Raw genomic sequence first — 13483 nt, 5'->3', positions numbered from 1 at the left:
CTGACGAGACAACTGACATCGCGAAGTAATGCCTAACGGCGGTTTCCGGGACGTCCGTGGTGAGTAGGTGGGGGTAGGTTTAAGTCAGTAGGAATCTGACACTATCCTTCGGCGTTGCCGGGGGATGTCTTATGCAAGATTTCCTACCTCCAGGGAAACAAAAAAAAAAAAAAAAAGGTTAGGTTAGGTTAGGTTAGGTTAGGTTAGTTGCGCATTGGCACTTGTACAGAGAGGACGTGCGGCCGGTTGCTCTAGCGAAAGGGGCGCAGGCCCAACAGGCGGGCGCATTCTTCGAAGATCTTGAGGATTGGAAGACCAGACATTGGAGACCAGTTTTGTCCAGCAAAGGGGGCGCAGGCCTAACAGCCGGGCGCATTCTTTAGTGATCTTAGAACCCTGAGGATTCGGAGATCAGCTGGACGGACCAACTGTTGGAGATAACTTGTGAAAGTGACACTAAAAGTGCTCCCGGGAAAGTCGGAAAACCTGGACTTGGACTTTTCCGGGTTTTTCCGATATTTGGAGGAAATCTAGAGTATTCCGGATTTTCCGAAAAATTTTCCAAGTGAAACTACGGACACTAAAAAAACACTTTTATAATAGCGCTTTTTCGGGATTTTTCCGGTTAAGTTGCTGTTTTTAAAAGAATTTTCCGGGCTTTTCGGGGTTGTGGGTTGCAGACTAAAAGCATTCCACCAAAATTTTCCGGATTTTCAAAGTTTAAAAAAAAATAATATTACAGAAACAAACCATGTCGCCGGACGCGAACGACCGTGAAGCTCGGCTTAACAGAGCGGTGATGGACCTAGCGAGGTTCGCAAAAAGTCATCCCAATGTGCATAAACCCATAAAGGTGGGGATTATGGCACTTAGGATTATTCTTGCTCAACAACCTTCACAGGCCATGCAAGGAAGCAGCTGCAAAAAAGCAACCGCCACTGCAGCAACTCAGACGCTGCCTAGCGGCAAAAACTTTGCTGCAACTTCAAACAAAGAGTTAAAAATGCACTCTGAAGTTAATAATGTGGCCCAAGCTGCACTGCCTGAAGGGGAAAAAAAAGAGACCCTAGCCGGCCGCAAAGCTTCTTCTAAAACTTTAGAAGATTGGAAGCTGGTCAGCAGAAAGAGAAATTCTAAAACTGACAGCAGGCGGTCAAAATTGAAGGCAAAAACGTCGACACGGCTCCAAGAAGAGGCAGCAGCAACGTCTGCAGCCCCAGGGGAAAAAAAAGCAGCGGGTAACAAACCGCGCAGAAAGAGAAGAGCCTAATTGGCGGAGACTACCCTTGTGCTCACCTGTGCCGGCGAAGCGCCTAAGTCCTACGCCAGCATCCTGCGTCAGGTCAGCGTAGCAACAAAAGGGACCACTCTCGACGTCCGCGCCACTAAGCGCACCCAGAAAGGCGAACTGCTGCTTCGCCTGGGAAAAAACGGCGAAGGATCTGACGTCCTTCAAACTGCATTAATAGAAGCGGCAGGACCTGGAGCTAAGGTGACCAGGCCCACAAGCACAGCCACCATGACGGTCATAATCCACGATCTGGACGAAGGCGTCATCGCAGCAGACGTGATCGAATCACTAGCTGAGTCTCTTGGCGACTCAGAAAAGGAGAAGATTACGATTATCAGCTTAAAAGAGGCCTATTGCGGGACTCAAGTTTGCGTCGCCAAAGTGCCACACACCGCCAGGACCGACGCTCAGCTAAAAGAGGGGCGCATCAAGATCGGCCTTGTACGATGCCGCATCAGAATGCGCATCGACATGCTAAGGTGCTACCGATGCTCAGCATACGGCCACACTGCCACGCGGTGCAGGGCGCCCGACCGCTCGGGACTTTGCAGAAGCTGCTGGAAGACTGGACACAAAGCAAGCGAATGTAAAAGTGTACCAAGATGCATCGTCTGCACCAGCATAACTGACAACTTAGCCACAGCTCCGCACCGCTACGGAAGCGCTGACTGCCCTGCTTTTAGAGCGGAGCTAGCGCGCTGCAGAAAAGCCTCGAAATGTCAGTACGGTTTCTGCAAATAAACCTCAACAAATGCAGGGCTGCGCAAGACTTGCTGCAGCAAACTATAGTTGACGAGCGCACAGACGTCGCAATAGTCTCTGAGCAGAACCACAACTTACCGCGGCGCTGGCATTCTGATAAAGGGTCAAATGCCGCTCTTCATCTGCCATCTAGCAGCCGCCTGCTTCTGACCAACGCTGCAAACGCCCTCAGCACCGTCGGCTGGACCTGGATAGAGCTGGGCGACTTACGCGTTTACAGCTGCTACTTTTCGCCGAACTCCCCTATGGAAGACTTTAACCGCAGCATCGCTGGCCTAGAAGAGAGCGTCCGAACATCGACGCTTCCGGTCATCGTAGCAGGCGATTTTAATGCAAAATCCGTCGAATGGGGTGCAGCATCTACCGACGCAAGAGGAGCTCTTCTTTGCGACATGGCGTCAAATCTTCACCTGCACGTTGCCAACACGGGAGGAGAGTTTACTTTCGTTCGGGGCAGCACGGGGTCTGTGATCGACGTCACGATCGTCGCCGAAGCCCTAGCGGGAAGAATTCGAGAATGGCGCGTGCTAGATGTCCACTCGCACAGCGATCACCGCTACGTCAGCTTCGAGCTTGCCGACCGAAGCTACAGGCCACCGCCGCACACAGCGCGGGGCTGGTGCGTTCGAAAACTAGACCGCGAAGCCCTCAAAAAATCGGTAGCTACTAGGAGCGAGGCGGTCAAAGGCATCGCGCGATCGGACGCCTCAGCGGAAAAAGTAGTACGCTCGCTAAACGAGCTCCTGCGCGACGCCTGCGACGCATCGATGCCCAAGCGCGGCTCAAACCTACACCGGAAACCGGCCTACTGGTGGACAGACGAGATTGCTGACCTGCGACGCGCCTGCACAGCGTCCCGCAGACGCACCCACAGGCACCATTTTGCCGTGCCACAAGAACGCCAGGACTACAAGAACGCTAAAAACGCGCAGCGCCTAGCTATTAAGCAAAGCAAAGCGCGCAGCTGGGACGAACTCTGCAAGTCGGTCGACGAAGATCCCTGGGGGCTGCCGTACAGGATAGTACGCAATAAACTTAGCGTCCGGAACGAAGACCACTACCTGAACAACCATGAAAACATGGAGGTGGTGGTCGACGGACTGTTCCCGCGGCACCCCCACTATCGACCGAACTGCAACATGCGACCCAGCAGCAGAGCTTCCAAGCGGAGTCCTGCCGTTCTCCAAAGAAGAACTGCAGGGAGCGGCAAAGCGAATTAACTCTGCAAGGGCGCCGGGACCCGACGGCGTCCCAAACGCCGTCTTGAAGCGCATCGCGGATAAGGATCCCGAGCTGCTACTCGCAGCCCTTAACTCGTGCCTCGCCGAAGGAATCTTCGACGCGTCATGGAAGCGCCAAAGGCTGGTCTTGATACCAAAGGGCACCAAGGTGACACCCGGTCCCTCAGCATACCGTCCACTTTGCATGCTGGACGGCCTGGGCAAGATCCTAGAGAGGCTGATCCTAGAACGGCTCCAGACAGTACTGGAGGACACCGACAAAGGGCTCTCGCCCCATCAGCACGGCTTCCGCCGAGGGCGCTCGACAATAGGCGCCATCGAACAGGTGATCGAAACCGTCCGCGAAGCCTGGCAGGGAAGCGTCAAGCGCAGCGCAAACGTCGCGTTGATCGCGCTCGACGTCCGAAACGCGTTCAACTCGGCCCGCTGGAGCTCCATCCTAGTAGCTCTGGCTAAAATCGGCACTCCAGCATACTTGATCCGAATGATCGAAAGTTACTTCTCGGACAGGGTGCTGCAGTACGAATGCATGGGCGAAAGCTTTCAGCGAGCGGTCACTGCAGGCGTTCCCCAGGGTTCGGTCTTAGGACCCGCTCTCTGGAACGTCATGTACGATGGACTGCTGAGAGCGCCCATGCCCGACGAAGCTAGAATGGTCGCCTTTGCGGACGACGTCGCCATTTTGATTACCGGAAAGTCTACGACGTCCATCAAAATTGCCGGCGAAGAGGCCCTGCGAAGCGTCAAGAGTTGGCTAGACGGCGCCGGACTGGAGCTCGCAGTCCATAAAACAGAAGCTGTGCTTTTCACCAGGCGCAGACAACTAGAGCCGCCCAAACTCGTCTTTAACGGCTTCGAGGTTCCTTTTAGCAGATCGTTGAGGTACCTCGGAGTTCACCTTGACGACAAGCTTCGATTCGCGGTACACGCAGACAAGGCGGCGACTAAGGCGGCGATCGTCGCTGAAGAACTCGCCAGATTGATGCCGAACATCGGAGGACCAAAATCAAAACGTCGACGCCTATACAACGAAGTGGTCCACTCCATCCTCCTCTACGGAGCCCCTGTGTGGGCCGACTCCATGAGGGTGGAGAGAACTCGGCTCAAGCTGGCTAGAGTTCAAACAACCAGCGCACTAAAGGTAGCTTCAGCCTATCGCACGGTCTCCGAAGCAGCCACTCTCACCGTCTCCGGCATACCACCTATTGACCTCCTCGCTTTTGAAAGACAACGCATTTACAACGGGCAGTCGAAAGACGACGCCAGACAAGTCACCTTCGAACGCTGGAGGGAACGTTGGAACGAGTCACCGAAGGGTCGCTGGACTCACCGGCTTATACCGGACCCAAAAGTCTGAAGTGAATGAGGGCAAGGCGAACTGAGCTTCCACCTCACTCAGGTGCTAACCGGACACGGCTGCTTCGGCACCTATCTTAAGAGAATAGGCAAAGAAGCCACCGAAGAGTGTCACCACTGCGGAGACGCAAAAGATGATGCTGACCACACCCTATTTAAGTGCGCGGCATGGACGGAAGAACGAACCCGGCTTAAAGAAGCCCTCGGCGAAGACGTAAACAACGACAACCAAGTGTCAGCCGAGCAGATGGTTCCGTCTATGTTGCAGTCCAAGGAAAAGTGGACAGCGTGGACATCTTTTGCGACAACAGTAATGCAAGCAAAAGAGGACGACGAGCGACGCAGGCGACAAGCCCTGCAAAGTTCTCCACCGCTTATCGAACCACCATAACAGCAGCGCGCGCGTGCGAACAGCGTTAGGAGCAGACGTCGACTGCCGAGCAGTTTACGACTAGCGAAGTGATCGACAGACGTCGCACCCACAACCGCACGCGCGCAGCATTAAAGGCAGCCGACGACAGTCGCACGGTTCGCAAAAGGCAAGCGATCGACTGTCATCGCAAGAAGCATCAGACGACTACAGTCGCACAAAAGCGACCAATAGCCGTCAGGCAAGGAGAGACAGGGGGCTCGAGAAGTGATCGATTTATTTTGTCACTTCTCTAGCTACCCGAGACAAAATGAAGTGCGCTAGAAGTGCGCCGGGCCACGCTGCCTCTCGAAGCATTACAGACAAGTTAAGTACCGGGAGGCAGTAGGAGCGGAGGGGGGTTTTAGTGGGTAAAAATCCCACACTGTCACCTTTCTGTTGAAACAGTGGCGCCTTTTGAAGGTTTCCCCTCTCAAGAAAAAAAATAAAAGGTTAGATTAGGTTAGGTTGGGTTAGGTTAGGTTAGGTTAGGATTTTGGAAAAAAAAAAAATATGGAGTTACAGTGGGAGCGAATAAAGGCTGCCATTGAGCATTTAGAAGGGTTTATCAAGGGGCACAGAAATGTGCACTCTCCGATTAAAGAAGGAGTGTTAGAGATAAGGCGGGCTTTTAACGCCATAAAAGAGGCCACTAGGCAAACTGCAAGGACCGCTTTGACGCCGGCTCTTGCATCGGAGACACTTTCTGTCGCAACACCTGCGATGACAGCTGCGCCTTTGCAGGGGCCTAAACCTGTGACTACACCGGTACCAGCACAGGCGGACTGGCAGCTTGCAAAGCCGCTTAAAAAAAACGAAAAAAGGAGGGCGCCAAAGGACACAGCGAGTGTCGTACAGGCGCAGGCACAGGCGAAGAAAAACGCTCTGTTAAAAAGCGCTCCCGCGAAGGTCACCTCGAACACGGCAAAAAGGGACGCCAAAACGCGAGCCCCACTCGGCCCGCGAAACGAGGCAATCGTGATTGCGACTGGCAAAATCACGTACGCGGAAGTGATCCGGGCAATCAGAAAATCGGTAGTGCTTCCAGAGCAAGCAGAAGTAAAAAAAATCCGGAAAACACGAAGCGGAGAAGTGCTTCTGGAATTGAAGCGCGGATCACAAAACGCGACGGAGCTTCTCGCAGCGATTGCCTCCGAAATGGGCGAAGAAAACCCCGCCAAAATTCTCACTCCCCAAACGAGAGTGACTTTGCGGGATCTCGACGGCGGCACAGACATAGAGGAGGTCAAAGAGGCGATAGCTGCAGCTCAACCAGAGCTGAAGGACCTCAAAGTTCTTTCGCTGCGACCCTCCTACGGCGGAACACAGACAGCAGTGGTCTTACTGCCCACAGAGCATGCTGTGAAACTTCTAAAAATTGGGAAAGTCCGCGTCGGCTGGATCAACAGTCGCGTGCAAGAAGCCCCACGGCAACCGGAACGCTGCTACAGATGCCGCGAAACAGGCCACATCGCAGCGAAATGCACATCCCTGAGAGACAGGAGCAAAGAGTGCTTTCGCTGCGGTCTAGTGGGCCACAAGGCAGCGACGTGTTCCGGCAAGAAGGTCGCCGCGATGGAAACGAGCGCATCAACGTCCTGCAAATAAACCTTAACGGGTGCAGGACGGCCCAAGACTTGATGATGCACACTTCCATCGAAAAAGGCGCGGACCTAGTGCTCATATCAGAGCAACACCACCATTCTTCGCACCGTTGGTACGGAGGATCTGGCTCCAAGTGCGCCATTTATGTGCCGTCGTCGAGACTTAGGGAGAGCGGCGTCGGAGCGGCATACGGTGAGGGCTTCGTATGGGTCGAGGCCGGGGGGATACGGTTTTACAGCTGTTATTACTCCCCGAACTCGCCCATCGAGGCTTTCATCGGCGACATGGCCCGGCTAGCAGAGGACGTCAGGACTTCGACACTGCCCGTCGTCGTCGCCGGGGACTTTAACGCCAAGGCACCGGAGTGGGGATCATCCACGACGGACCGCCGAGGAGTTGTGCTCTCGGAGACGGCGTCGCAGCTTCACCTGCACGCGGCTAATCGAGGAAGCGCCTTCACATTTCGTCGTAAAGATAGCGGTTCCATATTAGACGTATCATTCACAAGCGAGTCGATCGCAAATCGAATTGTGAAATGGGAAGTTCTGGAAAATACATACTCGGGCAGCGACCACTTATACATAGAGTTTCAGCTTGCCGATCGAGCAGAAAGAAGCAGACTTCCCACAAGCACCGGTTGGGCGGTTAGCAAGCTGGACAGCGATAAGCTGGACAGGGCGGTGGCCGCCGAGAGAAGCAAAGTGATCGACTTGGCACGCAGAGGAGCACCAGCCGAGATCACCGTGAAGGCGCTCAACGACCTCCTTAGCCGCGGCTGCGATGCGTCCATGCCTCCAAGAAGAGGACAGCTTCGTAGGCCGACCTACTGGTGGACCGAAGCGATCGCGGAACTTCGCCGAAAGTGTCTCTCTGCGCGACGAAGAGCGCAGAGAAGACGCGGTGACGAGTCGCTTCGAGAAGCTTATAAGGGAGCCCGGAAAGCTCTCAACATCGAGATCAGCACAAGCAAATCGCGATGCTGGAACGAGATGTGCGCCACGCTGGCCCTAGACCCGTGGGGCACACCGTATAAACTTGTAAGGAAAAAGCTGCGAAGAGCGACCGTCGACCCATACCTCGAAAATGAAGAAAATATGGAATTAATAGTCGACGGCCTCTTCCCGCAGCATCCGGAACTATCCAAAATAAGCATCTCAGCAGACAACGCTGAAAACAACTCCCTTCTGTTCAGCGTGGAAGAATTGACCGATGCTGCAAAAAGGCTTAGCGTGAAAAAGGCTCCTGGCCCGGACGGCGTGCCTAATGCAGTCATACGCCAAATCGCCGCAACAGACCCAGAACTGCTGCTTGCTGCTTACAACACGTGCCTTAGCGAGGGAACGTTTGCCAAACCCTGGAAAAGGCAGAGGCTTGTGCTGATCTCCAAGGGCAAGGGAGCTGAACCCGGTCCATCCGCGTACCGCCCCCTGTGCATGCTGGACGGTTGTGGCAAAATATTAGAGAGATTGATCCTGCAGCGCCTCCACGCCACTCTAGAGGACCAAACGACCGGACTGTCGGAGAAGCAGCATGGCTTTCGCTCCGGCAGATCCACAATTAAAGCTATCGAGAGCGTCGTAGCAAGAGTAAGGAAGGCGTGGGAAGGCAGCGTTAAAGCTAGCAGCCACGCTGTACTTATAGCTCTCGACGTACGAAACGCCTTTAATTCGGCCAGATGGACACTAATTTTAAAAGCGCTGACAGAAAAGAAAGCTCCAGCGCCCCTAGTGAGACTCGTCGAGAGCTATTTCGCTGATAGGGTGCTGGAGTACGAAAGCGGGGCTAGTAAACGCCTCCGCCGAGTGACGGCAGGCGTTCCGCAGGGGTCGGTACTCGGACCTACACTCTGGAACGTTATGTACGACGAGCTGCTGCGAGTGGCCATGCCGGACGGCGACGACCACGCAGCTGCAGACTGTCGCAGAAGAGGCGCTACATGCGATCCAGAGATGGATGGACCACGCCGGGCTCACGCTAGCGACTGAGAAGACCGAAGCAGTCTTCTTCACTAGGAAGCGGAAGCTACCGCCGCCCAAGATAGCTTGGAACGGCAACATAGTAGCTTTTAAAAGAGCAATACGCTACTTGGGCGTGCAAATCGACGACAAGCTGCGTTTTGCAGCCCACGCGGAAGCGACTGCGGCCAAAGCCGCCAGAGTCGCTGAAGATCTCGCCAGGCTGATGCCGAACGTGGGTGGACCCAAGCAGAGAAGAAGAAACCTGTATAATGAGGTGGTCCACTCAGTCCTTCTCTACGGCGCCCCGATATGGGCGCAAGCGACGAAAATAGAGAGGACTCGGCTCACACTGGCGAGAGTCCAACGCAGAAGCGCTCTGAGGGTAGCTTCCGCCTACAGGACAGTGTCCGAGGATGCCATCTTAGCCCTGTGCGGCATTCCACCGTTGGACCTACTCGCCTTAGAGAGGCAGTCGGTCTACTACGGACAAGAGAAAGCAGCCGCCAGAAAGGCGACATTCACGGAGTGGCAGCGAAGATGGAACGAGTCCACCAAAGGCAGGTGGACGCACAGACTAGTCGCCGACCTGTCCGCCTGGACGGGAAGGACACACGGCGGCGAGCTGTCGTTCCATCTTACGCAAGTAATGACCGGGCACGGCTGCTTCGGTCAGTATCTTAGAAGAATCGGCAAGACAGCAAGCGCCGCGTGCCTCCACTGCGACACCGCTGAAGACGACGACGCAGAGCACACCGTCTTCAAGTGCACAGCGTGGACGGCGAACAGAGCGGCGCTGGAAAGGGCCATAGGAAGAACTGCATCAGCAGACACTATGGTCCAATCCATGCTGGAAAACCGAATAAACTGGGAGGCATGGACGGATTATGCGTCCGACGTCATAAAAATAAAAGAAGAAGCTGAAAGAAAGCTCAAGATAGCGGCCCTGACGGGACAGAGTCTCTAAACTGGACGAGCTGAAGTGCAATATCGGAAGATAGTACCGGCCGTTCAGGAGAGGGCTGGGGAGAGGTTTTAGCCGGTAGGTCGCTGCTTGCAGCGGAATCCGGCACAATCACCAGCAATCTGGACGCTGGTGAAGTCTTTCGAAGATTTCCTCTCCTCACAACAAAAAAAAAAAAAAAAAAAAAAAAAAAAAAAAGGTTAGGTTAGGTTAGGTTAGGTTAGGGTAGGTTAGGTTAGGTTAGGTTAGGTTAGGTTAGGTTAGGTTAGGTTGGGGTTCGAAGGCTGATACTAGGCATTGGTGAAACGCGGCGTGCTGGACGCCGTGTTTCTATAAAAAGCCAATACGCCTCTGCGAATCACAGCAGCTCTGTCAGCAAGGCCGATTGTCAGGCGTCCTCGTCGCGGACCCCGGTAATGCAGTCACTGTTAACAACTGTGACTGTAGCTAACTGACGAAGGCCGAATGGCGAGCATCCTGCGCCATAAAACAGGACACCAGATAAGGGACGGAAAACCCTGACAGAAAACCAAGTCCCAATCCAAGGTGAGAAGCAGCGTGCCGAGGGATGCATGGCCACGGGGACTCTAAGCAGCGTGGTCGCAGACGATCTCTCGGGAGGACCAGCCGAATCTCCTGAGTAAGAAGGCTTATCCGGCCAAGCGGGGCTCTGGTCGGATGGACCATGTTCCCTAGCTAATCGTGGGATCAACTTATGGAGCAACTAACAAATAAAAACTTGACGTTAAAAAAAGCACTGGAGGACCTCGAAAAAGAAATTTTCGAGGTCGAAGAATTCACAAAGGCGCACGCAAACGCGCACAAACCGATCAAGGAAGGCATTAAAGCCATAAGGCTCGCCTTCCTTAAAACAGTGAAGGCAATTGACGGGATAAATGTCTCACCGAAGATTTCGGTAGGACACGCATCAACCCAAACCGTCGAAGCAACAAAGGAGATTGCAAAAGCAGCGCCCACTCCACGCCAAAAAGAAGAGGTACCGAAGAGGACGGCGCCCATCTCTAAAGGAGTAAACGGAGTAACCGCCAGACCGCAGGAAGGCTGGACTACAGTCGGGGCGGCAGGAAAAAAGAAGAAAAAGACGAAACCCGATTCTCAAACGAAAGAAAAAGAGGTGACGAAGGGGGACGACAAAGTCTCCACCGCACGTATCCGCAAAGCACCGGAGCCTGGGCCTACGATAAAGCCTAAAAATAGGCACCCCAAGGCAGGAAGAGTGCCCGCCGACACCATCATATTAAAAAAAGCTGATGGTGAAGGAGCTGCGTCCTACGCAGAAATTTTGCGTAGCGTCCACGCTTCGACAAAAAATAAAAAATTGGACGTCAAAGGCGTGCGAAAGACGCAGCGCGGAGAATTAATCTTCCGAATAGGAAGAAAAGCTGACGGGGCCGAAGCAGACGCTCTGCAGGCAATTATTACAGAGGCGGCCGGACCACTTGCCAAGATCCATCGAGTGGTGCAAAGCCGGGATGTCGAGATTCGAGATCTCGACGAGGGAGTGACCCCAGAAGAGGTCATCGAAGCCCTAAAGGAGAACAAAATCTCGACATCCAGCGCCAAACTAAGACCGGCGCACAGCGGCACCCAAGCGTGCATGATAAAACTGCCGTGCACGCCAGAGACCGACGCCCTGCTGAGAAACGGGCGCATCAAGATCGGTCTCGTGAGGTGCCGCATCAGAGAAAGCGTCAAAGTTAGACGTTGCTACCGGTGCATGGGCTACGGGCACTTTGCAGCAAAATGCAAAGCGCCCGACCGCAGCAAATTGTGTCTACGATGCGGGCAGGATGGCCACAAAATTGCCAACTGTACCAACGCACCAAAATGCCCGCTCTGCACCGACAGCGACAACGGCGGACAGCGACGTCAACAAACCCCAGCAGCGCACACAAGCGGCAGTAGGCGGTGCCCTAAATTTAGGGCGGAATGGGAAAGGTGTCTGAAGAACGCGACAAAATGATTCGCGTTCTTCAGATAAACCTGAACCACAGCCAGGCGGCTCAAGACCTGCTGCATCAGACGGCCAGCGAGCTGCGCGTAGATCTAGTCATCGTGTCGGAGCAACACAGAAACTCAGCAAGCCGATGGTACTCCGACACGGGCTCTAAAGCGGCGATCTACTTGCCAACGAGCCATCTACGTGTAGCAAACGCTCCGGAAGTCGGCGGAGACGGATACGTCTGGGTGGAGGCGGGAGGCTATAGAATATATAGCTGTTATTTCTCTCCCAACTCCACAATCGACGAGTTCGCCGACAGCCTGAGCGAGCTGGCCGAAAGTGTAAGAACGTCGACACTGCCCGTCATACTGGCCGGCGACTTCAACGCCAAGGCGCCGGAATGGGGAGCTGCGGTGACAGACAGTAGAGGAAGCTTGCTCTCGGAGATGGCGGCGCAAATGCGCCTACTAGCAGCAAACGTCGGCAACCACTACACGTTCGTCCGCGGAAATACCGGGTCAATCGTCGACGTGACGTTCGTCGACGAAGCTATCGCGAGTGGAATAAGGAACTGGAAAGTTCTCGACGTCTACTCGCATAGCGACCACCGGTACGTGAGCTTCGAGCTAACAACGAGCGCGAGAGCACCGCTTCGAAGAACTACCGAAGGATGGTGCGCGCGAAAGCTCGAAGTGACCGCCGTGGACGAAACGGTTGCAAGGAAGCGCGCAGCAGTCGTTGAATCCGCAAAAAGCGGCACCGGAGCGGAGGACGTCGTCCGCTCACTCAACGACGTGCTGCGAGAAAGCTGCGAGGCGTCAATGCCGAGGCGGAGCCGGGGGGCACGTCGGAAGCCGGTCTACTGGTGGAACGACACCGTAGCCGACCTGAGACGAGAGTGCCTATCCCGCCGCCGGGCAGCGCAAAGAAGACCGACTGCAGAAAACGGTCAAGCTTACCAAGAGGCTAGAAAAGCGCTCAAAGTAGCCATCAAAGAGAGCAAAGCGCGATGCTGGGAAGAGCTCTGCAAGTCGGTCGACGACGACCCGTGGGGAAGACCGTACAAAATGGTACGAAAGAAGCTGGCGGTTGGTAACGAGGACCCATTCCTGAACAACGTTGCCAACCTCGAAACGGTAATTGCCAGCCTTTTCCCGCGGCACGTCAAGGCCGACTGGAACATTCCAAACAACAGCATCGCCCCCGCAGAAGAGTTTCTTCCGTTCTCTAAGGAAGAGCTGCTGGCAGCCTCAAACCGGCTCAAACCAGCAAAGGCACCGGGACCGGACTGCGTTCCAAACGCAGTCATCAAACGCGTAGCCGAGAAAGATCCCGAGTTGCTGCTAGCAGCTTTGAACGCCTGCCTTGCCCAAGGGACATTTGCCGCCCCGTGGAAACGGCAAAAGTTAGTCCTGATACCTAAGGGCAAAGCAGGGCCACCCGGTCCGTCGGCATACAGACCTCTGTGTATGCTAGACGGAGTTGGAAAGCTGCTGGAGAGGATGCTTCTACAGCGCCTCCAGCACACTTTGGAGAACGGAGAAAGCGGATTGTCACCGCAGCAGTACGGATTTCGCCCCGGACGCTCTACCGTAGACGCCATCAGCCAAGTCGTAGATACGGTGAGGCTGGCATGGCAGGGAAGCGTCAAGCGGAGCGAGCACGTCGTGTTGATCGCGTTGGACATCCGCAACGCGTTCAACACGGCCAACTGGCGCACGACTCTCAGTGCACTCGCCGACATCGGTGCTCCAGTATACCTGCTGAAAATGGCACGAAGCTATTTCAGCGACAGGGTACTGGAGTACGAGTGCATGGGCAAAAAATTCCAGCACGAGGTCACAGCTGGCGTTCCGCAAGGGTCGGTCCTCGGACCGGCACTTTGGAACGTCATGTACGACGGACTGCTGCGACTGCCCATGCCTGACGGCGCTAAC

This window comes from Plectrocnemia conspersa, unplaced genomic scaffold (genome assembly GCF_051122295.1).
Source record: "Plectrocnemia conspersa isolate PC_06_02 unplaced genomic scaffold, ASM5112229v1 ptg000004l, whole genome shotgun sequence".
NCBI classification, from domain to species: Eukaryota; Metazoa; Arthropoda; class Insecta; order Trichoptera; family Polycentropodidae; genus Plectrocnemia; species Plectrocnemia conspersa.
This window is presented reverse-complemented; position numbering follows the sequence as displayed.